The sequence below is a fragment of the Hylobates moloch genome, unplaced genomic scaffold (assembly GCF_009828535.3).
Source record: "Hylobates moloch isolate HMO894 unplaced genomic scaffold, HMol_V3 SCAFFOLD_3, whole genome shotgun sequence".
In the NCBI taxonomy this organism is placed as follows: domain Eukaryota; kingdom Metazoa; phylum Chordata; class Mammalia; order Primates; family Hylobatidae; genus Hylobates; species Hylobates moloch.
The window spans coordinates 55,546,672-55,572,921 of record NW_026652278.1 but is presented as its reverse complement, the minus strand read 5'-3'; the positions used below and the strand labels follow the sequence as shown (position 1 = coordinate 55,572,921).

At 37.9% G+C, this 26,250-nt stretch overlaps 1 protein-coding gene and 1 long non-coding RNA gene across 11 annotated transcripts in view; one reads left to right on the top strand and one right to left on the bottom strand.

The window, feature by feature from the left end:
• Positions 1-26,250, top strand: part of ANK3 (ankyrin 3) — a 364,937-nt gene that overhangs the window by 38,748 nt on the left and 299,939 nt on the right. The window lies entirely within an intron of this gene.
• On the bottom strand, positions 1,833-24,712 carry LOC131383060 (uncharacterized). Its single transcript, XR_009212779.1, has 4 exons — positions 24,290-24,712; positions 24,085-24,161; positions 8,383-8,474; positions 1,833-2,485 (listed from the first exon to the last, which is right to left on the bottom strand). It is a non-coding gene; the product is annotated as an uncharacterized LOC131383060 (long non-coding RNA).

Below are 26,250 nucleotides of genomic sequence, written 5' to 3'. Positions count from 1 at the left end.
AAAATGCAAATGAGTGGTCTTTTATTTTTCTTCTTCAAACAGGGAAGTTCCCCAATGCTCCTGCCCTGGGATGGAGCAGCCTGTCATAGCACTGAAGTGAATAATTCTAGACTTGGCAGTTCTATGTCAAAGCAAGTCTCATAAATACAGCAGATGTACGTTCTGGGTGACTGCCATTAGTGTGCATCTGAGGGGTTATTGACTGGTTATGGGCAGATTTAGGGGTAGAGGATAGTGAAGGAAGGGGAACCAGGACTTTCCCCCTTGTTGTTTTATTTTCTGAGTGATTGCCCCCAAAGAAAAACTTTCTCAGTCTGAATCTCTAAATGGATCTTTCCTATTGAAATGTTTGTGGTCATAGTAACTACTGGAAGCACTGAATTGGAAGATTTTCACTGAACAGAACGAAGTAAGCCTGTCTTTTGTCATTGTTTAAATTCCAATTGTTTCTTTAAAAAAATGAGGAAATATATGCCCTCTGAATGGTATTGTCTGGTTTTATAAAAGTCGGCTTAGGAGATTTTTTTTTTTCTCTATGAAACCAATAAAGCAGTTTTAAGTAATTGGAGCTAAATTATTCTTCCTGGAACACAGCCAGGTCAGTGGCCCTGGGAAGTATCGAAGGGCACAGGGAACTCTATGGTGGGCAGCAGCAGCATCATTTCCTTTGTCCACCTGGTGAGCCAGGGGCTGCTGAGACCCTGTGGAACCCAGCTTACCTTTCCTGGGATCCTTTTCCTTTTTGATGGCTGACCTAAAAAACTGCTCACACTGTGGCATTTCCCCTCTGCCTGTACCAGCAACCTTCAGTTGCTTTTATCTTGGCAACAGTTGCATTTGTAGATCTCCACAGCTGCTGCTTTTCCTTTAGCGATTAGAGCTGAGGTTTAAGAGACTCTCTTGGTTAGATTTTTGAGTCTCTTTCCTGGGGAAACAGGGATGAGACGATTGGCCTGAACAGGCTAAGGGACTGGCTTCATTACTATGAGACAAAGTTGGAATAGCTTCTCTAAATTACTTCTTATCTGTCCTGTCTGCCCTCATTTGTAACATCCCAAGAGTTAGAAGACTCCATATTGCTTGAGCTTTTCGTGACCTAAAGTTTTTCAACCACATTTATTTAAAGCCATACCTCTTTCCTCTGTTTGTTTAAGCTGTCCCATCCCTAATTCATTCCCTCTCCAACATCCCCTCCACTGCTATATACAACTGGTCTCCTTAAAGCCAAAACCTTTAGCTACCATTTTGCTCGATAATTAGCTAGCCTACATTTATTGGCTGTTGACTATGTATTCTACTATGCATATTATAGATACCTGCATACATTGTCTTATCTCCCGTCCTAGATTGTAAATTTCTTAAAATCAAGGACAAAGCATTATCTGTCTTCACCTCTCCTTCGTGTAGTGCCTTGTACTTAGTAAGTGCTGAATAAATGAGGCTGTCACTGTGATTATCACTCGACTTGAAATACATAAGAAATGGATATGTTAGCTATTGGGTGTGTATTCTCACCATTGTATCCTATTCCATTCATTTCCAGGAAAATGCTTACTAACTAGACAGGCCCTTACTTTATTGTCTTTCCCTGCTGTTTTCTTGTCTTACTGCTCCCTCTAAGTCTCCACTCACTTCTAAAAATTATGACTTGTCCAGAGACCCATGTTGCTCTGAAGTTTCTTATTCTTCCATGAATATTTGTGCCTATTAGAAGGCAGAAGAGAGGGTGGGAGTCTATTTCTACCCTCATTTCAACTTTTGTTCCAATGATTGCTACTATTTATATATCCCTCTCCTCTGTTTCTTTGTGCTTAGAAAGAATTAGGGTTCATGTGGGCTTTTTGCAGATAAATAGAGTTATTTGTAGCCAAAGAATTTGAGTTATTTTGAGTCTCTCTTTATGAGGAGCAATGATTACAAGGCAAGGGTAAGGATTAAGATTTTCATACATTTTGGAGTTTTTTGTGTTTAAAAAACATGTGGTTCTAGATGCACCGAATATTTCATGAATTTGTTTACTAAGCAGTTATCTTCCTTAGCATCAACCGATTATCCTTAACTAATCTTTGCTTACTATTTTCATGAGAACTAAAATTCCTATTTGCTTCAGTTTTGAATTTCCTGCCAGAGCTATAACACATGAGGTTTTTGTACTCTTTCTCTAGTAGTTGATGAAATCCAGAATTCAAGCTGTCTGCATAGACATCTTGCAGAAAAAGATATTTTTCTGATTTCTCTGGTTGAATTCATGAGATCACAAGTAGAATGAAAGGTTAAGTTCAAGTAGCAAATGAAAAGCAAAATGCAACACCAAACAGTTTGCACCAAAAATGTTCTGCATTTTTCTCCTTCAAGCAGCTGTTGCTCAACTAAGTTGTGGCGGTACTGATGCTCTTCCCTCTCTGTGTTTCTCATAAGCCCATCTTGTTACCACTTACTCACCCTTGGAGCAGGGCTTCTTCAAGTACAGTTCATGCTGGGGAGGCTGAAATGGCAGTAGAGAGCTTATAAATATGTATGAGAGATGTACACATTGCTTTAGCATCCCTTCTGTCTTTTGATGTTATAGTCTAAGATCTTTTAGCAGATAATGGATATACCCCTTTCATTCAACATACAATTATGGAGACCTTATCATGCGCATATCATTTACTGTACCAGACAATGTTGTCCTATATGGTCTGGATGAGACTACTATAAATTGATTTCTCGTGTGGCTTATGAAATCACATTTTCTTTTAAAGGTACCCTTCTATAAAATAGAAATATAATGTATCATGAGTGTAAAAACCACCACTACCACACCACCACTACTGCTGTTAGCAGCTACCAAATACAAGGGCTTTACTCTATGCCAGACACTATAATGAATCTTTCAGCCCTCTGAAGTGGGTAATGTATTTGTATTTAGCAGCTGGGAAGCCTGAGGCTAATAGAAGTTAAATTACTTGTTTTGAGTTAAATATCTAATTTGTTTCAGAGCTGAAGTTCAAACCCAAGTCGATCTTACCCCAAGTCTGTGTCCTTAGTCACTATCTGCTACTGTCTCCTGGAGGTTTTCAAATGCCAGTGCTTCCTGAGACAGCCAGTTAGTTCATTTTTTTTTTTTTTTTTTTTTTTTTTTGGCTAGTGATAGGATTTTCTTTCATATGACAGATAAGACAAGATACATGAATAATTAAAACCCTACACCCCAGGTTTCTGTGTCACCTAGACTTAGAATGGGCTGGCTGGGGTGTCAAAGACATAAGACTCAAATATGAGTCTGTTTGGTGTGAAATAACAGAGGCAAGATGGAGGAGCCTCCTTTGGCCCTTTAAAGAATTTGTGATCCATCCTCATCCTATTGCTAATGAGGCTGGAGAGAATATAAGGCCCTAAATTAGTGTAGGAAACAAAGTCCACTTTCTGGCTGACACTTCAAGTACAAGGCAAGCAAACGAAGCAAAGCATGGTGGTGGTGAGGGGTTGGGGGCTGGGGCTAAGAAGTTCAAAGTCACACCTGAGACTCAGAGCCCATCTGATGTTCTCATGCTGGAAAGCTGCAGTCCAAATATAGCCACACATTATTGAGAGTTTAAGGCAGTGGTTCTCAAAACTTGGTCCCTGGGCGAACAGAATCAGCATCAGCTGAGAACTTGTTGGAAAGATAAATTCTCAGGGGATGAGTCCCAGCCATCAGTGTCTTAACAAAGAAATTCTGATTCATAGCGAAGTGTTGCAACCATTGATTTAAGGTACACCTTTTTATATCATTACAAATAGGTCTAGTGATGTAAGAAAAAAGCAATAGATTTATGATTGTATCAATTCACCAATTTGGAACTTAACTATTCATTCACTACCATTTATTGAGTGTCAGGCACTTTGATAGATTTCAATTGATTTCATCCTTAAAACAACCCTGTAGTATGTTTTTATCCTCATTTTACAGATGAGGAAACAGAGGTTCAGAGGTGTTAGGTGACTTGTCCAACATCACACAGCAAATACTTGTCTTGGGATTTGACTCACATTTCTGGAAACATGCTCTGAAAATATCCAATCCCAAGGAAATGCTTCATAGTCAAGCAGAAAGACAGATACACAAGCAAAATTTGGGAAACCATGCTATCTATATATACTTTCATGGTGATGAAATTAACCTTTTCAGCATGCAAAGAGTTAATCAAGCTGATCTTCCCTTAAAAATCTACATAAACTCTTCTAGACTAGGGGGGTGTGGTAAAGAGACTAAGCATGCAGTCTTTCTATGTATAGTTTATAATCATGGAATACTGTATAAATTGTTATATTTGAAGACCATGACATTTTTGAACACCTGCTAGTGTGTAAATCATTCAGTAAACATGTATCTAGTATGTCTGTACAGTACTGCATTAGGTAGTACTAATGCAGTATATATATATATTGCATATATTTCTTACTAATGCAGTACTGTACATACATACTAGATAGAAACTAAAAAAGATAATAATAGGTGGCCTCAAGTTGTTTAAAAGACTCTTATGTATGAAATCATTAGGAAACAATAAAAGATAGAATATCAGGGCCTAAACAACATGACGTAATAGTGGTTGAGTAAAGGGTGAGATCAGTGAGGCTCAGAACACCCATTCTCTGTAAATAATTCAAGCCACCAGTGTTTTCCAGAAGAATAAGTCTGTATGATTGGTAAAACGAAGTTAGTTACTCTGGGCCTAGGGCAAAAGACATGAGGCATAGCTCACTCTGTGTATGTACTTTTGTGTATATATGTTTGCATATATATTTCCAAAGTATGAGAGTTGGTTATGTATGTACACATAAAACATCAACAGTAATTGCTGAATTGCCCCCATCCCCTGCAAGCAGATAATTCTCTAACAATGTGTGATAACCTCTCTTTGTATTCCTTAACATGGGGCGTTTATTATTCCTTAACGTGGGGGCATTTATTATATTTTAATCTTTGCTAATTTAGTAGGAAAATAATATTGTTTTTATCTGAATTTATTTAAAGAGTTATAAGTTTGAGTACTTTTTTGTATGCCTATTTCATTTTATGTCCTTTGCAGATAGTTTTCATTGAAGGGTTTCCTTAATTGTTAAGAGTTCTTTGTACTGTATGGATAGCAGTCTTTGTTGTATAATTTGCATATACTTCCTTTTGTTTGTTCTTTTTTTAACCTTACTTTTTTGTGTGCCATATAGAACTGTTACATATTCATGTACACAAAAGTATAAATTCTACATTCCCTATGAATTTTGCATTTTTCTCCTACTTAGAATTTCCTGCTTCAAAGCAAAATTATCCATGTTTTCATCCAGTTGTTTTTCTGGTTTTATTTTGTATACATGTATTTTTAAGAAATCTAAGTTTTATTTGTTACAAAGAGTGAGGAAGGAACTTAGCTTAATTGTTTTTTCTTCTAGTGGCCAACCACATGTTCTCGACCCAATCATTATGAATAATCTACCTTTCTCCCACTGATTTCAAATTCCACCTCTATTATATATTAAACTCCCAAATTTACTTGAGTGATTTAATTATTTTTGAACTAGTTTTTAGACTTCCTGGCATCTTCCTCATATCAGTCTACGCTCCTAGAATCAATTGCTAGTTAATAAGGGACCACTTTGTCCAAACAGCTTCCTCTTAGCACTGCCTCCAGTATAATTTACAGAAAAGAAGTGAGATGCAGTTTTAAAGAGTGTTTTTATTAAGAATATAAGACTCGTGATTTTTAATGAATATATTCTCCAAGAATGTAAGATCCATGAGGACCTAGAGCAGTGAACAGAGAAGAGCAGATTCCTAATAAACATGTGTTGGATGAACGAACTGGAGCTTTAGTATTGTCTTATCTGTTCTTTGCTTTCTAAAAGGCTAACATAGTTCATCCAGATAAGAAAGTAATACACCTAAATGGATATAATTCAGCCATTTTGTGTTGGGTACTATGTGTTAAAAGCCATAAAACTTTCTAAGAATCTATCTGAAGAAAATGAATCAAAAAGGAAAGGGAAAATTACACTTGTAAAGATTACTCTTCCAGTACTCTTTATATTTGCAAAATGTTGGTAACAGGTAATCTAAATGACCAATAAGATGAATGACTGACAAGATAATTTAGAAGCAAATACAAAAGTAGGGATATGGCATGCCAACTATTAAAACACACATACACACATGCACAAAATGGGAAAAACCTGGAATGAGTTACATGAAAAATGATAAATTGTACTGGGAGGTAATATTTCAGACCCCACTTGCTTATTTTCAAAATGTTAATGCAGTTTTTTGTTTCTACAGTAATAAAACAAATAGCACCATGAATCTAGTTTAATGCTCAGTTGAGGCACAGGTACATGTACAGCATCCTTAATTGGGCTTTGTTTCACAGTGTTGGCTGCTGATTCAATATTTTGAGCTTTATGCAGAAAGAAAGGGGCAAAACAAAAGGACATTTACTACCAAATCCATGGACCTGGGCCTGTATTTGAAGACCCAACTACACAAATGTCAGAAGTTCTGTTAGCCTTTTCAGAATGAATATGTCCCAAAATGATGCCTACTTTCCATTCTGTGTGTTCGCATGCAACACATTACTTTAAATCTCTTTCATCTTCCCAAGTTAACGAAATATTTCATTTGAATTTGCAGATCGCACAGTGAATTCGATTGATGCACATATCTGTGGATTCTATTGTGGCTACAAAATAAGTGAAGTACCTCCCACTGATAGTCACTTTTTAAGCTCTGTTTTCAATGTTGTATATTCTAATGAAATCTTGTTATCGGTAAAATATCATAGCCGTATATTTTGATCTAATGTTTTTTAAGAGTTTTGAAGTTGTGTACCTAGTGCCAATAACAAATATGAAAGATATTTTCAGCAGGGTGGTGGCAATATTTTTAAGAGGAGTGTTCTTTATAACGGCCTTTGTGCATGGGAATACCTTGGGGATGCAGAATGCTTTTTTATGCCTCTTTCCTATGTGTCTTTGTAGCGTTCCTCAAACAGAGCTGTTGTCTGTGTTGCTCACATCTCCTGTGAGATCTAGGCACTCCCATAGCATCTTTGGCATCAGGATAATCTGGTTTAGTAACTATATTATTGTTTTATTCTTCAGTTTTCTACAGCTACAAAAGTACCTTTTCAGATCACGTTTGTCTTAGCATCCAAGAAATGTGGAATACAGAATTAAGAATTAATATGGAATATGATATTAGGAATATTAACTAATGTGGAATATGCTTAAGATATAGACATGATATTAGATGGCCTGAGATTAGTTCACAGGTGATTTTCAGTGTTCTCTTTTCATTTGTTACCTGTTGGATTTTGGATGTTGGAAGCAAGTGATTTAGGTGAAAATGGCAATGGTGGGCAGGCAAGGCCTGCTTTTATGAGCTGGTTTAGTACTAGGCTGTTACTAGATCTGCCTCTCCCTTTTCCCCTTCACATGTTCAGAAAGGAGCAAGCATGCTAGAAAAATATAGGCCCAGGTCCATGGATGTGCAGAACTGGCACTTGCCGTAGCAAGGGTTCTCAAAATGTGGTCTCTAGATCAACTGCATCAGCATCACCCGGGGACTTGCTGGAACTACAGATTCTCAAGCCCCGCATCAGCCAGACTGAACCAGGAATGCTGGGGTGGGCCCAGCAGTGTTTCCACAAGCCCTCCAGGTGACTGTCATGTATGCTCAAGCTCAACACGACTCTTACAAGAACAGAAACTTCACCCACAACTATGTTCTCACTGTCATCACCTCTCTTTATGGCTGCTTAATACATAAAATCCAATTTCAAACTTTAAAGAAAGGTACCTCTAGATCTATCTCCACTCTCACTCCTCAGAGGAGCCATTTCTGATCATTTCTGGTTTTAGATATATTGGTAGTCCTTCCCAACTCTTAAATATTTTCTTTATGTATCATCTCTGATAACCATTTATTGCAACCTGCTTTGAGAGATGAGGATTTAGCTTACTTATACTCCCCTTTCTTTCTCCTGGCTCTTCCCAGTTGTTTATCACTTAGTTTTTGAAATTTCGGTTCTTCCAGAGATTACGTTTATAACTTTAAATTCATGTCTTTACTCATTGAACTTAGACAGTACTATGTAAAATAAATGGATATCCACTTCCCTACTCCCTCTTTTCTCCCTCCCTTCCTCTTTCAGATAAACCGTTAATTTTTATTTTATTTGTTATGCTGAATGCAAAACCACCAACTTTAGATTGTTGACATTTTTATTTTACTGTGATAAATTATCTAATAATGTGTATATACGTTGCTTCTGAAAATTGGAAATAGTGTTTGCAATAGGATGATTGTATAAATATTATTCATTGCAGAATAAAGGGATAGGACTGATCTTTGACTTAATAACTCACCCACGAGTGTGTGTCCTCCTGTCCTTGATTGCTTGCCTGGGTTTGGTCTGCAGCCTTACACTGTGTCATAAGAATGTTCCCCAAAGTGTTTTCTATAGGTTTTTAAGGAAAAACATGGCAAAGTAAGTTTGGGAAACACTTGAGTAAACAAACACACGACTGTAGAACTCATCAAAGCCTTTAGTTTCTAATGAGAATTGTTAATCTTCAAGAGAGGGATTGGTATATAGCATTTCTCAAATGTACTGGGTCATGGAACCCCTTTTTCACAAGTTATCTCAATGAATTCATCTTATGTAGAAAATATTTTGGAAAGCACTGCCATATAGGATCTGTCGATTCCAGATCCAGATGACCTCATTTCTGCCTAGATTCTACATCCAACCTATTACCTAACTTGTCTGGTTCAATGCTCAGACTTAGTGAACCACTGCTCACTGAGATCCCAGCCCTGACTTCGACCCAAGAAAATACATTTTCTCTCAGCTACCGTATTAGTTTCAAAGAGCTAATGTGTATGATCCATGATGCAATCAAGTACTGCCAATACCAGTGCCTCAGTCAGAGTGTCCCTTCACTGATTGTCTCTCATCAGATCATAGGATGGTGATTTGCACGTTTCCTAAATGCTCGGTTTCTCTTAAGTTTTCCTCCAAATTGTCCTAGAAGTAGTAACCTTAACCAACCTACCCCTCTGCAGATATTTTCTTTCTGAAAAGCAGAGCCATCTAATAATAAAACAAATTGACTCATTTAATAAGAAAACCCCTGAAGTACATTTCCAGTTCTTAAAATTTTATGATTCAATATCCGAATTCTTATCTACTGAAATAAAAACTATTTTTTATTTTGGAAAGGACTTTTTTGGAATACTGCAGTGTAGGAGACATTTAATTTCAGTCTGATTCATGCTTCTCAAGATAAAATATACCATCCTGAGGACAAAGGTTTTGTCATATTGCAGCATATTGCAAAGTCTAGGCAAGCACATGAAATGGGACACAGAGTAGATGCTTAATAAAAATATTTATTAATTTTTACCAAATGAAACTTTCCTACCTTTTCTCCTACAAATTTGGTTCCCTTCCAAACCCACTCCCTCTCATGAATGTGTAGGAAGCTGGTTTATATTTATCTTTCTGGAAGATATTTCCAGCTAAACCACCGCTGAGATACTTCCCTTTTTTGTGAAGATGACAACCATCTACCCTAAAATATGATATTATAACAAAAAAACCTATGCCTCTTGTGAATTAACCCTATTGTGGTCTACTTAAAAACCAATCTAAACATTTTTAACCTAAAATTAGGTTTCTTTTGACTAAACTGTGTATTTTGCATAACCATTCATTCAAAAACCAATCACTCAGTGCCTACTCTGTTTAAAGCACTATGCCAAACACAGAACAGAGCACAAAAAGGAACCAGGCACGATCTCTACCCTTAAATGCCTCCTCTTTACTTGGGAAAATTAGACATGTACATAAGTGGATAAAGTGCAAAGCAGAAGCCTGCCATGTAACAAGACCACGAATACAATTCTTTTGGAGTTCCCTGAATACAAATAATATTCATATTTAGGTAATTTTAGTGGGACCTCTGATATTATCTACTTATATCAATTAATTATGAGCCCTAATTGGTAGCTTCTGGGAAGAATCTAGGGAAACATAAGGCCTGTTTTGTGCCCTTGAAAAACTTAATCAGAAGACAAGGCATGAATGCGAATAATAATAATAATAATAATAGAAGAGGTAACCAACATAAACCAAAAGATAAATGAGCTCTTATAAAGTAGAGCATGACTAATCACCAGATGAACAGATTTGAGTTTCAAAAACTCTCCCTACTGGCTTTGATTTATTTTTTACACTTTCTCAAGAAATCAGAATGTCCCAGATGCTTAGTAATAACAATGTAGAGTTGAGTAGCCCATGTCAAGACTGGAGAGAAAGGAAAGATCAGAATTCTCAGGAGCAGTATCAATGACTGAGGGAGTGGTCAGATGGCAGTGGCTTTGAGCAGACTCTAGAAGGGATAAGAGAGAGCCAACATAGAATGATGGGTTAGAAGTTCTGCACTGGAGTGAAATAACCCTGGGTTTGAGTCCCAGATCTAATACTTTGCTCATTTTGAAAACTTGGGCAAGTTTTTTAATCTCCTTAAGCCTCTGTTTTCTTATCAGTAAAATGGTTATGATAATAGAATTCATAGAGTCATTGTGAGGATAAAGCAAAATTTTGCACATGAAGTCTTTAGATCAGAGTTTGCACAGATTAAGTGCTTAGTTGATGCTGGCTGCTCAGTGTTGCTACTGTTTGTACTACTGTCTCTATAGTATCTTCTCTGATCTGTAAGAAAAGGTAATAATAGTATCTCTGGCCAGGCACAGTGGCTCATGCCTGTAATTCCAACACTTTGGGAGGCTGAGGCGGGAGGATTGCTTGAGCCCAGGAGTTCGAGACCAGCATGGCCAACATGGTGAAACCCCATCTCTACTAAAAATACAAAAATTAGCCAGGTGTTTTGGCACATGCTTGCAATCCCAGCTACTCAGGAGGCTGAGACATGAGAATCACTTGAACCCAGGAGGAAGAGATTGCAGTGAGCTGAGATTGCACCACTTGCACTCCAGCCTGGGCAACAGAGTGAGACTCTGCCTCAAAAAGCAAGCAAGAAAAAAAAAATTAGCTGGCCCTGGATATATACAACTTGTATCCCCAGCTACTTAGGAAGCTGAAGCAAGAGGATTGCCTGACCCCAGTAGTTCAAAGATGCAATGAGCTATAATCACGCCATTATAGTTCAGCACTCTGGATAATTCAATACTTTAACCAATACTTAGACCAGTGGTTCTCAAATATCTGCATGCATCAGAATCACTTGGAAGGCTTGTTTGAAACACAGGTTACTGGGCCTCACCCTCAGAGGTTCTGCCTAGGCAACAGAGCACCCTATCCTGGGCAACAGAACAAGATTCTGTCTCTAAAATAAAATTTTAAAAAGTACCTCTTCATACACGGAAAATTTTTGTGAGAATTAAATGAGAAAGTATGCAGAAAGCTTAGCCAGGGCTGAAGCTTCCTATTGCATGACTTCTACACTGCACATTTCAAGGGAGGCATCAATCCGCTCACTGTCATCATAGATACGTGTCATCATCAGTACCTTTTCTTCAGGAAGTGACAATTATTTTCCAATTTGCAAAAAGTCATATTTGTTGGCAGAGAGCTGGGAAACAGCAAGCGTGTTGTAAATTCTAGTTGGTACTGTTACTGCTGCTGTTCTTGCCACTCCTGTAATTCCTAGTATTTTTACCTCCACTTCTACTCATGTTTTCTGTTCACCAAAAGCCTCAATCCTGCCCTGGGAGGAGAAAGTTGTCTGGACAAATCAGAAGAGCTACTCTGGTTTTATTATTTCATTTAGTATTTTCAAAAACAGTGTAAGATACAATTGTTTTGCATTTTATAGAGAAAATATTCTGCTCCTTACTGAAAAGCCTCAAATGGCCTCAAGTGATAGACTGATAAAGTTGGACTATAAACTTAGCTTTGTATATATTTTTCTGTTAACACATACAGCCTGCTCAGATGAAGCGCCTGTCCTTGTTTTACATGACAGGGAGAACTGATTCAAAGACCATGTGAGAGGATTATGGTGAAATAGGTATGTGCATGGGACACGATGACATGTTTATAATTAAGTGAGACATGTACAGGTATTATCATGTGGTATCCATCCTTTCCTCAGAGAAGAGTCAGAGAAGAGTTATAGGATTCTAAGGTTTGCTGATGCTTTATCTCTCTATTAACACTTTAATTTTGTTCCACAATCCAGAAATATGTTTGGCCTCTGAGTAGATTGTATTTTCATTGCAATGCAGAGGATTAAACTCCCACAGATGTTAGTGGAAGCCATATAGCTATGCAGCAATTTCAAAATGTACCACTTAATGTCTGAACCTTTTAATCATGCTAGAATTTTTTTTTCTATCAAATAAACTCAAATCTATTTTGGTACTAACAAAGAAAAGAAACAAGCACACATTCTATTTCACTCCACTCTTGGAGTATGTACTAATTGTCTTTGGAAACCCACCAAACATCTGTGAAGCTCTCCCCAAGACTTCATGGCTTCCAGACCCACAAAACGGCTCCTATTTATTTGGAGACAACCAAACAAACAAAACTTTCAGGTAACTAAAATTTTTCTACATTGAATATGTTTGGCCTCTGAGTAGATTGCATTTTCATCGCAGTGCAGAGGATTAAACTCCCACAGATGTGGGATTAAACTCCTACTATGGGGGAAAAGATTCTAAGAAGTGTTTAAAGGGCAAGCCTGAATTAGGGATTTATTTAGAAAAGCCGTATCACAATTTTATCAAAGGGGGGAACTTTCAGCCCAGTCTCCTCTACCTTATAAATCACCATAGGAGATGATGAATTGGGGTGGCAATAGTTCCCACAAGGGCTGGGGAGACACAACGTCATACACATCCTTGAATTTCCATTGCCCAATACAGGTTGACATACCATGCGCGTGTCCTGATGCTGTTGACCTTTTGCATTCTACTGAATTTGAGAAATGTCTGCTTATAGCCCATTTCTCTTACAATATCAATTTTCTAAGTGTGGCTTCTAGGCCAGCAGCATCAGCATCATCTGGGAACTTGTTATAAATGCATATTCTTTTTTTGTGGAATTTTTATTATTATTATTATACTTTAAGTTTCAGGGTACATGTGCACAATGTGCAGGTTTGTTACATATGTATCCATGTGCCATGTTGGTGTGCTGCACCCATCAACTCATAAATGCATATTCTTGAGCTCCAATCCAGGTGTATTGAATCAGAACCTCTGAGGTGTGGGGCCCAGTAATCTGTGTTTTAAACAAGTCCTCCAGGTAATTCTGATGCAACTGGTCTAAGTACTGGCTAAGGTATTGAATTGACCTGAGTACTGCTCTCTATGCCTGTTGGATGGGGGAAGGTTTATTCTAGCCTATTGCCCAATCTTTATACTAGTTAACTGTTTGTACTTTAAGTCAATCAGTGCTCTGTTTCACACTATACTGAACCTCAGAGTGCAGAGAAGTGGGAGCCAAGACTCGGGAAGAAATCAGAGATGGAGAGAGTAACAGGAACACAGGTACATCTTTCTCAGTACAGGTGAGAGAGGTCAGGCATCCAGCTTCTTCCTCATAGTTCACAACAGCAATTCAAGCATTTGTAAACAGTGGGACTGAGGTTAAAAAATGGAGCCAAATGAAATGTCACATGGAAAATCAAATATAAAATCAGATAATGGGATAAATTCAATGCTTCTTCATTGGCCAGTCATATACAAAATGCTTTTTTCTAATATGGTACTCCAATAATATATTTTTCTACTATAGCACTCACAAGGATGTGTAACAAGAATTACTTGTTAACCTATGTTTATAAAACTGTGAAGTCAGGGAATATCTTGCTTTATTCATTTGTGGTATGCCTTAGCACCTACCTAACATATATTAGGGGGCTTAATGGATAGCTGTGGAATTGAATCAGGCACTTCTGGTTTGGGGCAAGCTGCATGCTTGCCAATTATGAGATTAAAGAGACGTCACTGAGAGTGAAGGGGAAACATACTAAGAAGATAAACTAGGGAAAAGCTCAAGAGATTGTGGGGTCAAAGAGGAGACATGGAATTTAATAGGGAAAGTATTCAGTAGGAGCCTGGTAAGAGAAAATGCTGTGATTGAAAGTAGGAGTCTGGGATTGAAAAGAGAAAGGAAATGGTGGGAAAATGTGATGTTTGGAGGAAAACAGAGAGGCTCATGTATAAGGAGCAGAACTTAGATTATAGGTCTTGGCAATAATGGACAACTCAGAAAACAGAATGGAGCAAGATGGGGGTGGCAAAGAAAAGACTCCATGGAAGACATGGAACTACCTTGAGTAGTGGAAGAGGAGAGGATAAAAAGCATGGGGCCAGGGAATTAGTATTTTCCATTTTACTTGATCATCTGGACTTAAGGACTTTAAAGTTCATTGTTATCTTATTGTTTCATAGCCAAAGCAAAGTCCAACTCATAATTAAACCATCTGTCAGTGTCCCCACACTGCCCAACTGTCTTCCCAGAGAGCCCCCACTACATAATTTGCTCTTGGCAACAGAAATTCTTTATCTTCCACTGTTTTTTTTTTTAAGCCTTTCTCTTGATGACAAGCCACTGAGCAGCAATTCCTTTCTGCAGTCTGAAAACCAAGAGGCCAGGCCAGAAGGTTCAGGGGTCAGTTCATCATTCAGGTGCCATCCTCATCTGCTGGACCGCAAAGAGAATGTAGATGCACATAAAATGGTCCGAAGAACGAGTCCTTCTCTTTGTCTAAACACTGGGTACTTTTCTTACTGAATATACACTTTGTTCTGTGAAGGTGCTCTCAATCTTCAAAGGGGTCTGAGCTGGTCAAAAGCATCATCTGGCATCAGTAGATATGCTGGCTATTCATTTATAGTTGCCTTACGTAAAATGCACATTTAACTTCTTTTTTTAGTAAACCACTGATAGTTTTTTCTTAAAATGCACATTCATTTTAGAAAATATAGATAAGCCAGCTAGCTAGCTAGCTAGCTAGCTAGCTAGATAGATCTCCAAATTCCACCATACCAGAAATATGCAACTACTATGACCATTTTGGCATTGTGCTTTTCTGTGTGCATATGTGTTTGTGTCCTAGCAAAAGGAAATGCATTCCTGCAGGAAAAACACATTGGGAGAAGAGCATCCAGGGCTTACAGTTTACATTCTGTGTTGTGAGCTATCAGTTGCTATGATTTACTGAATTGAGGGGTACATTATGTCTGGGTTTTCATCTCTTCCCTCTCACTCTTACATTTTAAACTTTTCTCCTTCTCAAGAGCTTTCACATTCTCCTGCAAATATGCTCAATTCTCTCCCAGCCTAATTAAGCCTTGGTTGCCCCCAGGACCCCCAATGCCTGCTTCTCCCCTTTTAACCTCACCTTTTGCAAGAGTACTCTAGTTTGGCCTCCACTCCCCAACCTGCCCCAATGTGACTTTTGCCTGCTCCTTGGCACCAGGCTCCCCTCCCCCAAACTGTGTTAAAAATACTCTCAATAATGCACCAGTGATCATCAAACTTCCGCATCCAGAGAATATTTTCTGGTCTTTTTCTTACTGGGCTTCTGAATTATAACGGGCACTTACAGTTATTGCTCCTTAAAATTCTAGTCTATTGGCTTCTGTATCTAAGCCTGGCTGGCTTTCCATCTCTGCCACCTAGAGGTAGCTGTGTAATTTTGGACAAGTGTCTCCACCTCTCTATGCTTTGTTTGCCTCATTGGTAAATTGGGCGTAATAACAGAGTCTGCTAGGTAGGGTTGTTATAGGATTAGATGAATTAAAAATTTACAAATCAATTATACCATTACCTCAAGAAACAATAATAAATGATGATATGGATGATATCCTCCCATACCTGCCCATTTTATAAGGTTAGTTTTTAAGTCAAGACTGATGAGCTCATTAAAATTCTGATCACTCCATCTGTAGTTGCTCAAAATCCTAAGTTCCAAAACTGCTTTGGTTGCCTGTATTTATATAGCTTGATGTTTTGCCCTGTTTTGCTATTCTGCAGCTGTTTGTAAAGGCTGCAATTTAGGTGGGCCAACCTGCCACATTCACTCTGCCAAACAGCAGGAATGGTCCAGGCCTGACTTCTCATTTGCAGAGGAGAAAATTTTATAGATGGTCTAGAAAAGAACAACCTCCAGGTTAAAGCCTACCAGAAAAAAAATCCCTCTACTATGCAGAGATCATGTGTTTACAGTTTTTTTTTTTTTTAATGTCCCACAGTAGCTTTATTCCTTTGAGAAAACAAAAACTTTTTTTTCTAGCTGCTTGGAGGTTGAATGTGAAGTAGAGCTTTTCTTTAAGATTCTTATTTGTAACCCTCACTTCCCTCACTAGCCACAACCTCATTCTTGTTCTTGAGCATCCAGGAGTCCCTACTACAAACTTGGGAAGCATTTCATACCCTGGATTGTAATCATTTTTTCTGTTTCCTTAACCCCCAAACATACACGCGCATGCACATTTTTCTTAAAATCCATTTTTTCAACATGGTGTAAGTTGAAATAGAGGACCTAGCCCCAGTGTCAAGTGTCTCCTTGAAACTAGTCTAATAGTGGGAATATAAATATAAGGCCGTATAAAGCCAGTACAGTGTTTCAAACCTCTTAAATCCCTGATGAAAGTTATAGAATCCACCTTCCCCTGCAGATGTACATTAACACCCAGTAGGCACATAATTGTTTGAGGTTCATGAATCTCCTGAATTTGTCCCATGGAGTCCAGTTTAATAAATAAAAACTCAAGTTTAGATTATTATTTTTATGCCCATAAGATGCTAAGTTATAATAAATTTATCACTAGAAGGGGACTGTACTGGGCTCTTGTTCTCAATTTTAGGATAAAACATTTCCCATTTTTTTAGCTAAGAAAAATTTTACTGCATAATAAAAGACTTCAGAAATCCATCATCTTACATTAAAAACTTGCTGCAAAGTTATGCAAGGCCACTGCTTTCCCTTAAACCTCCTGGAGTCAAAGGGAGAGAACCTGTCCCAGCAACTTGGGATCAATCAGAAAATTAGCCCAGGAAACTCATCGGGTCTTCCAGCTCTGCTCCTTTGCACCTAGATAGACTCGAACCTCTCTAACTGTCAGATATGTAATAAAGCACAGTGATGCTGGCTTGCTAAGATGCAAATTTTAACCATGGTACTAAATATTTTATGAGGTGCAGGGGGAAGGGAGGATTGTGGTGCGGTGGCTTTTGGGTACTATTAATATAGATCACTTTTATCAGGGAAAACATTTGTCATTGAAGTACAGTTTCAAATTAAATAACTTACAAAGATTATTTTATGTGGTCAAAGTAAACATGTGAAGCCCATATTCATTGCATTAAGTGTTGGTAAAAATCTTCATTAGGAGAAAAAGTATAAGATGATTAGTAACCAACATATTCAAGACTGCAGACATTGTGTAACAGTCTATGTAACAGACTAATAGAGATCACCCAATTGCCATCACCTGGGATTTTTAACCTTTTTTAGTGTAGTGTTAATTTCTGCTCTCTGTCAAAATTCCTGTGAGCACATAGGTAGGAAATGAAACACAACTAACCGATACATATATACATCATTAGTGGACAACTGATGGAAGTAAAGAAAAAAATAGAAACGAAATAGTATCCCAGGTTCAGAAAACAGGATAATATGTGTTTTCGTTGGGCTCATCTGTAGAAAAGAAAATTTTCTTTAAAAACACTATGAGAATGGCGATCATTAAAAAGTCAGGAAACAACAGATGCTGGAGAGGATGTGGAGAAATAGGAATGCTTTTACACTGTTGGTGGGAGTTTAAATTAGTTCAACCATTGTAGAAGACAGTGTGGCAACTCCTCAAGGATCTAGAACTAGAAATACCATTTGGCCCAGCAATCCCATTACTGGGTGTATACCCAAAGGACTATAAATCATTCTTTAAAGACACATGCACACATATGTTTATTGCAGCACTATTCACAATAACAAAGACTTGAAACCAACCCAAATGCCCATCAATGTAAGACTGGATAAAGAAAATATGCCACATATACCCCATGGAATACTATGCAGCCATAAAAAAGAATGAGTTCATGTCCTTTGCAGGGACATAGATGAAGCTAGAAACCATCATCCTCAGCAAACTAACACAGGAACAGAAAACCAAACACCGCATGTTCTCACTCATAAGTGGGAGTTGAACTATGAGAACACATGGGCACAGGGAGGGGAGCATCACACACCAGGGCCTGTCAGGCGGTGGGGGTCTAGGGGAGGGAAAGCATTAGGAGAAATACCTAATGTAGATGACGGGTTGATGGGTGCAGCAAACTACCATGACACGTGTATACCTATATAACAACCTGCACATTCTGCACCTGTATCCCAGAACTTAAAGTATAATAGTAATAAAAAGATGCTCAAAAAAACACACTATGGAAATTTGGAGACTTTAGATGTATATCCATATGTCCCATTTTATAGTTCTTTATCAAAATAAAAAGATTAAAGAGACTTTAAATAACCTATAAAATTGTATGTTTTTATACTTCAATGCCTGGAAAGGGTATGTATGTGTACACACACTTTAAATAGACCCTGCTAATTATCCTAAAATTTGCTTAATGTTAGAATACTGGAATGGTGCGGTTTATTCTTATTTCTATTAATCCTCCCAACAGATCCATTCTCTTTGTCTTTTTTTTTTATTATTATACTTTAGGTTTTAGGGTACATGTGCACAATGTGCAGGTTTGTTACATATGTATCCATGTGCCATGTTGTTTTGCTGCACCCATTAACTCTTCATTTAGCATCAGGTATATCTCCTAATGGTGTCCCTCCCCCCTCCCCCCACCCCACAACAGTCCCTGGAGTGTGATGTTCCCCTTCATTCTCTTTGTCTTGTAATCACTTTTTACAGTTCAGTGATTTATCTGATACTATCTTAAAGCACCGATTCTTGGAATGGTCAAAATTAAACCACATAGCAGCAATTCCAGAGGCGGCACAGAGCCATCAAAATATACTGATGCCTTCCTTTAATACGGTTTAGAAATTAGAATAGGATGCTCTTATTTATATATTTATTTTTGGCCTTTCCCAGATATCTGTTGTGTTCCTTTTCTTCCTCCTCAGTGGCTGCTGCCAAACAAATGTGGCAATACTGACAGTTGTCACTTTATAGCAGCCTTGCCATTCCCTTCTGTCCCCCTCCATGTGTCCCTCTCACTGGGCCAACTGGGAGGTGACTACAAAGGGGTGCAACTGGCAGAAATTAGTAAACATCTTTCTAAAAGTTAGAAAAATAAGTGCTGGGTGCTAACATCAGAACAGTGGCGCCAACATCTACATACTCAGCCCTTTGCAAAATTCATACTTTGCATTAAAATATGTACTTGATATGAGGTGAGCTTCAAAGAAGAAATTGTGTCCTATTTTCTTGACACATTGTATTAAATATTATGCATATAATTAAGCTACATATGTCTTCACCAGGAAATTGCTAGTCGTTCTGAATAAAGCCCAGAATTGCTTCTTTATACTTTTCTCAATTTAGAATCAGAATATTAAGGAAACATGCCCATTTGCATGTGCTTCTAATGACAGAGACGGAGGGATGTCTTAATTAGTTCTAATCATGAGGAGAATGGTAACTAGCTGATATCCTTTTTTGCTGAGGTCAGCACAATAGAAAATGGGCTTAAACTGCAACAAAAAGAAATTGAGTTAGCCATATGGATAAATTTCCTGATGTTATGAGGTGTTCAAATGAATTACTCAGAGACTAGGTCTGTAGTTTAAAAACAAAGAAAAAAAGATGTTACCTGCACATGTACCCTAAAACCCTAAAGTATATTAAAAAAATAAAAAATAAAAAAAAAATAAAAAAAAGAAAAAAGGATGTTACCTAATTAAAGGGAGAAAAGAATCTCTTTCTGATTTTATCTTTAAAATGGTTTCGCTGCAAAGGTAATTTAATATTTAATATTCATTTCTGAATGAAGTCAGGTCTTCAGTTCTAATTGGTTACTCCTTGCAATAAATCATAGGTGTTAGTTTAAAATATAAACTGTTTTTTAAATCTCCTGGAGAAAATTACTTTGGTTTATTGATTAGCAAATTTTAACTCAAGGACATGTTAATGTGTTTGTCAGAAAGACTGACCTGTTTGGATTTGCCTTGAAAGAAGGATGGGCAGGAAAGAGATTCTAAGCCACAAGCAAGGTTGAAGAATGACCTGCAAGTTCGCTGCAATAAGAGTCTTTTTGTTTTTTTTTAATTAGGCTGTTTTAACTTCATAGGAGGGTTTCCTTCAAATTATTGAGATCTTCACTTTTAAAAAATTTAATCATTCCGATTGTCGAAATTTTTTAAAGTAAGTCATCTGTTAATTCGCCAACCAGAGAAAACACTGTTTCATTTTGTTTTTTTTTCCAATCTTCTGTTTAATTTTGGTGTATAACACATGTAGATACATATTTGTAAAAATAATTCCAGATCTTGTTTATTTTACTTAGCATTACAGGCTAGGCATTTTTATCAGATCATTTAATATTTCATAAACATTGATTTTTTTTATTATACTTTAAGTTCTAGGATAAATGTGCAGAACGTGCAGGTTTGTTATATAGGTATACACATGCCATGGTGGTTTGCTGCACCCATCAACCCATCATATACATTAGGTATTTTTTCTAATGCTCTCCCTCCCCTTGCCCCCGAACCCCCAACAGGCCCCGGTGTGTGATGTTCCCCTCCCTGCGTCCATGTTTTCTCATAGTTCGATTCCCACTTATGAGTGAGAACATGCGGTGTTTGGTTTTCTGTTCCTGTGGTTAGTTTGCTGAGAATGATGATTTCCAGCTTCATCCATGTCCCTGCAAAGGAAATGAATTCATCCTTTTTTATGGCTGCATAGTATTCCATGGGGCATATGTGCCACGTTTTCTTCATCCAGCCTAACATTGATTTGGGCATTTGGGTTAGTTCCAAGTCTTTGCTATTGTGAACAATGCCGCAATAAACATACATGTGCATGTGTCTTTATAGTAGAATGATTTATAATCCTTTGGGTATATACCCAGTGATGAGATTGCTGGGTCAAACAGTATTTCTAGTTCTAGATCCTTCAGGAATCGCCACACTGTCTGCCACAATGGTTGAACTAATTTAAACTCTCACCAACAGTGTAAAAGTGTTCCTATTTCTCCACATCCTCTCCAGCATCTGTTGTTTCCTGACATTTTAATGATCACCATTCTAACTGGCATGAGGTGGTAGCTCATTGTGGTTTTGATTTGCATTTTTCTAATGAACAGTGATGATGAGCTTTTTTTTCATATGTTTGTTGGCCACATAAATGTCTTCTTTTGAGAAGTGTCTGTTCATATCCTTTGCCTGCTTTTTGATTTATTTTCTTGTAAGTTTGTTTAAGTTCTTTGTAGATTCTGGATAGTAGCCCTTTGTCAGATGGATACATTGCAAACATTTTCTCCCGTTCTGTAGGCTGCCTGTTCACTCTGATGGTAGTTTCTTTTGCTGTGCAGAAGCTCTTTAGTTTAATTAGATCCCATTTGCCTATTTTGGCTTTTGTTACATTGCTTTTGGTGTTTTAGTCATGAAGTCTTTGCCCATGCCTATGTCCTGAATGGTATTGCCTAGGTTTTCTTCTAGGGTTTTTATGGTTTCAGGTCTTATGTTTCAGTCTTTAATCCATCTTGAGTTAATTTTTGTTTAAGGTGTAAGGAATGTGTTCAGTTTCAGTTTTCTGCATATGGCTAGCCAGTTTTCCCAACACCATTTATTAAATAAGGAATCCCTTCTCCATTGCTTGTTTTTGTCAGTTTTGTCAAAGATCAGATGGTTGTAGATGCATGGCTTTATTTCTGAGGCCTCTGTTCTGTTCTGTTGGTCTATATATCTGTTTTGGTACCAGTACCATGCTGTGTTGGTTGCTGTAGCCTTGTAATATAGTTTGAAGTCAGGTAGTGTGATGCCTTCAGCTTTGTTCTTTTTGCTTAGGATCGTCTTGGCTATACAGGCTCTTTTTTGATTCCATACGAAATTTAGAGTAGTTTTTTCCAATTCTGTGAGGAAAGTCAATGGTAGCTTGAAGAGGATAGCATTGAATCTATACATTACTTTGGGCAATATGGCCATTTTCACGATATTGCTTCTTCCTATCCATGAGGATGGAATTTTTTTTTTCCATTTGTTTGTATCCTGTCTTATTTCCTTGAGCAGTGGTTTGTAGTTCTCCTTGAAGAGGTCCTTCATATCCCTTGTAAGTTGTATTCCTAGGTATTTTATTCTCTTTGTACCAATTGTGAATGGTACATGCATGATTTGGCTTTATGTTTGTCTGTTTTTGGCGTATAGAAATGCTTGTGATTTCTGCATATTGATTTTGTATCCTGGGACTTTGCTAAAGTTGCTTATCAGCTTAAGGAGATTTGGGGCTGACATGATGGGGTTTTCTAAACATATAATCATGTCATCTGCAAACAGAGACAATTTGATTTCCTCTCTTCCTATTTGAATACCCTTTATTTCTTTCTCTTGCCTGATTGCCCTGGTCAGAACTTCCAATACTATATTGAATAAAAATGGTGAGAGAGGTCATCCTTGTCTTGTGCCAGTTTTCAAGGGAAATACTTCCAGTTTTTGCCCATTCAATATGATATTGGCTGTGGGCTTGTCATAAAATAGCTCTTATTAGTTTGATTTACATTCCATCGATACCTAATTCATTAAGAGTTTTTAGCATGAAGGGGTGTTGAATTTTATTGAAGGCCTTTTCTGCATCTATTGAGATAATCATGTGGTTTTTGTCATTGGTTCTGTGTATGTGATGGATTACATTTATTGATTTGTATATGTTGAACCAGCCTTGCATCCCAGGGATGAAGCCAACTTGATCATGGTGGATAAGCTGTTTGATGTGCTACTGGATTTGGTTTGCCAGTATTTTATTGAAGATTTTCGCATTGATGTTCATCAGGGATATCGGCCTGAAATTTTCTTTTTTTGTTGTTGTGCCTCTGCCAGGTTTTGGTATCAAGATGATGCTGGCCTCATAAAATGAGTTAGGGAGGAGTCCCTCTTTTTCTATTGTTTGGAATAGTTTCAGAAGGAATGGTACCAATTCCTCTTTGTAGAATTCAGCTGTGAATTCATCTGGTCCTGGGCTTTTTTTGGTTGGCCGGCTATTAATTACTGCCTCAATTTCAGAACTTGTTATTGGTCCATTCAGGGATTGGACTTCTTCCTGGTTTAGTCTTGGGAGGGTGTATGTGTCCAGGAATTTATTCATTTCTTCTAGATTTTCTAGTTTATTTGTTTAGAGGTGCATAAACATTGATTTAATGCCTGCAGTACATTCCACCGTAGAGATATAATCCTTTTAATCATTTCTCTATTATTAAGCATTGCTTACAATTGCTCATAAGTATAAATAAAGATGCAGTGAATATTTAATGGTAAATATTTGTCCAAATTTAATGTTATTTCTTTAGCAATAACACTTTTAACGCTATCTTTGATCATCTAAAACTGCCATCATCTTATAACTGATTTCATAAGCCTACATAATTCAATAAAAGAGATTGAAGGTATTAAACATGTCACTGAGGCTTCTATTTCTTGTTGTATTTGCTTCCATTGTTTCAATTGTTGTCTCTCAGAAAAGTCACCACTGCATCGACTTGAGTTCCCTATCTTGGAAATATCTACTTTAAGTGAATCAAGCCTACATTTGAATGGACAAAACAGACAAATTTGAAAAACATTGGATACCTTTTAGAAGGGATTCTTTTTTTTTAAGAATATGTTCACTAAAGAGTTTGTTTAATTGATGTCAACCCAAGAGTGTGTAAAATACAGCCAAACTTACCAAACTTCCATTTACATATACACACCTTTCTAAAAATAAATCATTTTGACTCTAAAGCAGTAGTTTGCAAACCTGGATGAGACTCCAGTTGCCTGAAGAGTGCTTTAACAATACAGTTTACTAGGCCTGCTAAAGCAGAAAGTCCAACGAGTGGCCCTAGAGAATTGGTATTTTTTAAATCTGACCTGTTAATTCTGATGATCAGCCAGGCTGTGGAGCTGTAGAGTCAAGGGCATCTTTTAGGTTTTATCCATCAATAATGCTAAAAAGACATCAAACAGAAGAAAGAAGGCATGGAAGAGTGAGGAACGTCTATTAGTCATAGTGACACAGGCTTTGAGCCTCTCTTTTACTTCCAAGAAATCCCACAGCACTCTCCCATATCCTCACCCTTATTCTTTTCTGGACCATTTAAGAGGACAGCGAGGGACTCCAGATCTAGAAGACAGTTTTACTGCGGTGTAAGGAGAGGAAAGGAAAAGATTAGTAGAATGTGGGAGTCAGTGCAAAAATAAGTTTTGGTATAGGCAGTATTTGCCAACCATCCCACTGTTCTAAATTTACATACTAATATGTATTTTATCTGTCCGCTTAGAAAGAAAAAACAAAAAAGAGCTTGCTATCTTAACCTAAGAGAAAGTGTCTTGTCCCCTTCCTATCTCAAAAGAGAGAGGACAGTCAATCTCCACAAGTATTTATTTGCTAAACCCATGTGTACCCTGAATATCAGTAGCCCAAGAACCTATGAAAGAATAGGCATAGAAGTGAAGGATGGTCGTAACTGTCACCTCGCCCTCCATTGATGCCACACTTGAATCAATCAGTCTGGCCAGTCTGGCTCTTCCTTTTATGCCTTCATCCCACCGAATGTTTATGAAAGCTGCATGCTCAGATAAAAATAAAGATCTGACTTGCTTTATGAAGGCCAGTCTCTGCCTTGAGGGAGCTTACTTTTTTTTTTTTTTTTTAGTCAGAGTCTCACTCTGTTGCCCAGGCTGGAGTGCAGTGGTGCCATCTCTGCTCACTGCAAGCTCCGCCTCCCGGGTTCAAGCCATTCTCCTGCCTCAGCCTCCCGAGTAGCTGGGACTAAAGGCACCCGCCACCGCGCCTGACTAATTTTTTGTATTTTTAGTAGAGACGGGGTTTCACCGTGTTAACCAGGATGGTCTCGATCGCCTGACCTCGTGATCTGCCCGCCTCGGCCTCCTAAAGTGCTGGGATTACAGGCATGAGTCAACGCGCCCCATCGGGAGCTTACTTTTTAATAAGGAGAGAAGACAGGGAATCCACATCCACCTATTCATTTAAATCACTGAGTGTCAGTAGGAGGGTCCCTGAGAGGGGTTGTGAGATTTGGCTGATCATTTACAGAACAGGTGGCGGCGATGGTCAGTCTTCCAGGGAGACTATGACTGAAAGGAGGGGAGAGGAAGCACTAGAACCCAGAGATGAAAAACACTGTCTCAAGTTCAAATATTTAGACGTGGTATGAAAAAAAAAGCAATGATAGAGACTCACATCAGGATAGAGAAGGATTTGGAGGTAAGAGTAAAGGTACAGGCTCTCACTGGAAATTGTTAGAGGCAATCATCAGAACTTCCCCCTTGATCTTGAGTCAAATGACACATGGAGGCTTGTGTCAAAACTGATACCAGCTTGGGCTTTCTTAAGCAAAAGGTAATTTATTTTTATTTTTATTTTTTTTTAACTTTTAAGTTCAGAAATACACATGCAGGTTTGTTATATAGGTAAACTTGTGTCATGGGGGTTTGTTATACAGAGTATTTCATCACCCAGGTATTAAACCTAGTACCCACTGGTTGTTTTTCCAGATCCTCTCTCTCCTCCCACCCACCACCCTCCAAAAGGCCCCAGTGTCTGTTGTTCCCCTCTATGTGCCTATGTGTTCTCTTCATTTAGCTCCCACTTGTAAGTGAGAGCATGCAGTATTTGGTTTTCTGTTCCTGTGTTAGTTTGCTAAGGATAATGGCCTCCAGCTCCACCCATGAGCTGCAAAGGGCATGATCTTGTTCTTTTTATGCCTGCATAGTATTCCAGCGTGTATATGTACCACATTTTCTTTATTCAATCTATCATTGATGGGCATTTAGGTTGATTCCATGTCTTTGTTATTGTGAATGATGCTGCAATGAAAGTATGTGTGCATGTGTCTTTATAATAGAATGATTTATATTCCTTTGGGTATATACCCAGTAATGGGATTGCTGGGTCAAATGATATTTCTGTCTTTAGGTCTTTGAGGAATTGCCACACTGTCTTCCACAATAGTTGAACTAATTTTCACTCCCACCAACAGTGTATAAGCATTCGCAAAGGATAATTTTCTGAAA